Consider the following 4733-nt stretch of genomic DNA (forward strand, 5'->3'; position numbering starts at 1 on the left):
GGAAAAGACGCTAGTGGCATGAGAAGCCTGGGAGGTGGGCATATTGGAAGGGGTAGTGATTAGTGGGATGAAGAACTAATATCATTAGTGAAAGAGAAGAGACAGTCTTTTGGACGAGTTTTGCAGATAAATAGTTGAAATGAGTGGTAGATGTATGATAGAAAGAGGCAGGAGGTCAAGAGAAAAGTGCAAGAGGTGAAAAAGAGGGCAAATGAGAGTTGGGGTGAGAGAGTATCATTAAATTTTAGGGAAAATATAAGATGTTTTGGAAGGAGGTAAATAAAGTGCGTAAGAGAAGAGAGCATATGGGAATATCGGTGAAAGGGGCTACTAGGGGAGGGGGGGGGAATAAAAAGTAGTGATGATGTGAGAAGGAAATGGAGTAAGTATTCTAAAGATTTGCTGAATGTGTTAGATGATAGACTGGCAGGTATAGGGCGTTTTGGACGAGGTGGTGTGCGAAGTTAGAGGGCTAGGGAGAACGATTTGGTAAACAGACAAGAAGTAGTAAAAACTTTGCGGAAGATGAAAGCCGGAGAGGCAGCGGGTTTGGATGGTATTGCAAGGGAACATATTAAAAAAGGGGTTGACGTTGTTGTTGACTGGTTGGTAAGGATGTTTAATGTATGTATGACTCATGGTGAGGTGCCTGAGTATTGGCAGAATGCATGCATAGGAGAATTGTACAAAGGCAAAGGGGATGAAGGTGAATGTTGAAATTACAGAGGTATAAGTTTGTTCAGTATTCCTGGGAAATTATAAGTGAAGATATTGATTGAGAGGGTGAAGTTTCCTTTGAAGAATGCATGTGAGAAATACTTACAAAAGCAAAGGGATTCGTATATAGCATTTATGGATATATATATATATATATATATATATATATATATATATATATATATATATATATATATATATATATATATATATATATATATATATATATATATATATATATATATATATATATATACCACATCGATCCAATTAACTCTATTCCTTCCCCGCCTTTCACCCTCCTGCATGTTCAGGCCCCGATCACTCAAAATCTTTTTCACTCCATCTTTCCACCTCCAATTTGGTCTCCCTCTTCTCCTCGTTCCCTCCACCTCCGACACATAAATCCTCTTGGTCAATCTTTCCTCACTCATTCTCTCCATGTGCCGAAACTATTTCAAAACACCCTCCTCTTCTCTTTCAACCACGCTCCTCTTATTTCTACACATCTCTCTTACCCTTGCATTACTTACTCGATGAAACCACCTCACACCATATATTGTTCTCAAACATCTTATTTCCAGCACATCCACCCTCCTGCGCACCACTCTATCCATAGCCCACGCCTCGCAACCATACAACATTGTTGGAACCACTATTCCTTCAAACATACCCATTTTTGCTTTCCGAGATAATGTTCTCAACTTCCACACATTCTTCAAGGCTCCCAGGATTTTCGCCCCCTCCCCCACCCTATGATTCACTTCCGCTTCCATGGTTCCATCCGCTGCCAGATCCACTCCCAGATATCTAAAACACTTCCCTTCCTCCAGTTTTTCTCCATTCAAACTTACCTCCCAATTGACTTGACCCTCAACCCTACTGTACCTAATAACCTTGCTCTTATTCACATTTACTCTTAACTTTCTTCTTTCACACACTTTACCAAACTCAGTCACCAGCTTCTGCAGTTTCTCACATGAATCAGCCACCAGTTCTGTCTCATCAGCGAACAACAACTGACTCATTTCCCAAGCTCTCTCATCCCCAACTGACTGCATACTTGCCCCTCTTTCCAAAACTCTTGCATTTACCTCCCTAACAACCCCATCCATAAACAAATTAAACAACCATGGAGACTTCACACACCCCTGCCGCAAACCTACATTCACTGAGAACCAATTACTTTCCTCTCTTCGTACACGTACACACACACACACACACACACACACACACATATATATATATATATATATATATTTTTTTTTTTTTTTTTTTTTTTTTTTATACTTTGTCGCTGTCTCCCGCGTTTGCGAGGTAGCGCAAGGAAACAGACGAAAGAAATGGCCCAACCCTCCCCCCCCCATACACATGTACATACACACGTCCACACACGCAAATATACATACCTACAAAGCTTTCCATGGTTTACCCCAGACGCTTCACATGCCTTGATTCACTCCACTGACAGCACGTCAACCCCTGTATACCACATCGCTCCAATTCACTCTATTCCTTGCCCTCCTTTCACCCTCCTGCATGTTCAGGCCCCGATCACACAAAATCTTTTTCACTCCATCTTTCCACCTCCAATTTGGTCTCCCTCTTCTCCTCGTTCCCTCCACCTCCGACACATATATCCTCTTGGTCAATCTTTCCTCACTCATTCTCTCCATGTGCCCAAACCATTTCAAAACACCCTCTTCTGCTCTCTCAACCACGCTCTTTTTATTTCCACACATCTCTCTTACCCTTACGTTACTTACTCGATCAAACCACCTCACACCACACATTGTCCTCAAACATCTCATTTCCAGCACATCCATCCTCCTGCGCACAACTCTATCCATAGCCCACGCCTCGCAACCATACAACATTGTTGGAACCACTATTCCTTCAAACATACTCATTTTTGCTTTCCGAGATAATGTTCTCGACTTCCACACATTTTTCAAGGCTCCCAAAATTTTCGCCCCCTCCCCCACCCTATGATCCACTTCCGCTTCCATGGTTCCATCCGCTGACAGATCCACTCCCAGATATCTAAAACACTTCACTTCCTCCAGTTTTTCTCCATTCAAACTCACCTCCCAATTGACGTGACCCTCAACCCTACTGTACCTAATAACCTTGCTCTTATTCACATTTACTCTTAACTTTTATATATATATATATATATATATATATATATATATATATATATATATATATATATATATATATATATATATATATATATATATATATATATATATATATATATATATATATATATAATCATGGCGAGGTGCCTGAGAACAGTCAAAACCCTTGTTAGTGATAATAATTGAAGGCAATGGGGATAAATGTGATTTCTTGAGTTGCTTAGGTGTAAGCTTGGTAAGTGTACCCGCTAACTTGTATGGGAAAATGGTGATTTAGAGGGTTGTTGCCTGCAGAGAGCATCAACGATGCGATTGCCACCATACTGTCATAATTATATCAAATCAAACGAGTCTGTATCCTACTGGGCAGTGAAGTATCGCCCGGTGTTTCTTTAAGCTACTCTTTGACCCTCGCACCGAAAGTCAGGTCAATTATCAATAACTTTTTCAGCAATAAGATGAGATGCTGTTATTAGAGAAACTCATCATTAGTCTTTTACCCTCCTTCATTTTGTTCGCAGGTATCACAACGCCATCATCGAATGTGGTTTTTGCTGAGCACTAGATCAGTCTTTTGAATAGGACTCGGCAAAGTTGCTCCCTTTCTCATCTTGATTCTTAACTCTTCTTTATTTTGATTTGTCTCCAAATGAATCGCATACAGCTTCTCTAGTTAGTAGACCGCATGATCCTGGATAATACTACCTTATCAGGCATCATATGTCCAAGTCTATTAATCATGTTCTTGTGAAATATGAACTTTGGGGGTCTCTCTTTGATCCTTCCCAAATTGCAAGGTCAGCACCTCAACCTAAGAGACTACCGACATCGTACATGTAGTATCCCCGAGGACCTCAGCTAGCCACCCTAAAAACGGTGTGCCCTTAATCAGGATGACAAACAATGTTATTTTCGTAGGTGGTAAGGACGATCATTACTCTTTACCAAATATTAAGTCTTATTGAGATTATCCTATTTCTTGAGGGCATCACTATTCATAACACTGGCTTGCGTGATTTTAAGGTCAAGAATATGTTTGCTGTTCTTAGATCAGTTTCTAATGCTGATTCCGATAAACACATCCATTTTTCTCAATCAGGTCAAATTTTCAAAATAAATCACTATCAAGGAATGTTCATCTTCAATTTTATTGGAAGTGAGTAAAAAAAATGTAACTGCTATATACATGCAGGCCCTGCAGGCTGTTCTTATAGATCTAAAGAAAGATGCAAAATACGAAAATAGGCTAATCAGGGTTGAACGGCTTCTTCAAGGACTTTCGCTTGTGCCTGGCAGACACCACATCCATTTTTAAACACCAACAGTAGTCGGCCGGGAAGTTAATGTCCCAACGGCCTTGGTAGCTTTCTTCCATTACTTGGAGAGCCTTTGAAAACTTTTCCCCTGCTATTCATTGAAGTCACCACAATGCTTTGAAAAATAGTCCAGATGAGATCTAGGGAAGTGCATTTTTGCTGACATGCGTGCACATAGTCTTGAAGCTTCTACTCGACGAATCAATGAAAAGTCTCCCTTCTGTAGAGTCATATTTCAAACCAATTGATTTAGTCAAGTCACCGATGTTGTTGCAATAGACCAGAGAAAATGCCTTATCAAATGAAAAGAATTTTTCCGAACTTTTTCTTGCAGTTTCTATACCAAGAAGAAGTTGTCTCCGGTGCTAGCCGACGTTTCTCACAAAGGCGCGAACCTAACAGCTGAGCAGACTCTTTAGACAGTTTCAGGTCTCGTGTCAGATCATTGAGCTCAGCAAGGCTCAGTGGCACCGGTTAGTCCTCTCCTGGCTCGAATGTACCAGATTTATCTTCACTGGTCGCATCTCCAGCCTCGGATTCGGACGACGATTCCATG

The sequence above is a fragment of the Panulirus ornatus genome, chromosome 30, assembly GCF_036320965.1.
Source record: "Panulirus ornatus isolate Po-2019 chromosome 30, ASM3632096v1, whole genome shotgun sequence".
NCBI classification, from domain to species: domain Eukaryota; kingdom Metazoa; phylum Arthropoda; class Malacostraca; order Decapoda; family Palinuridae; genus Panulirus; species Panulirus ornatus.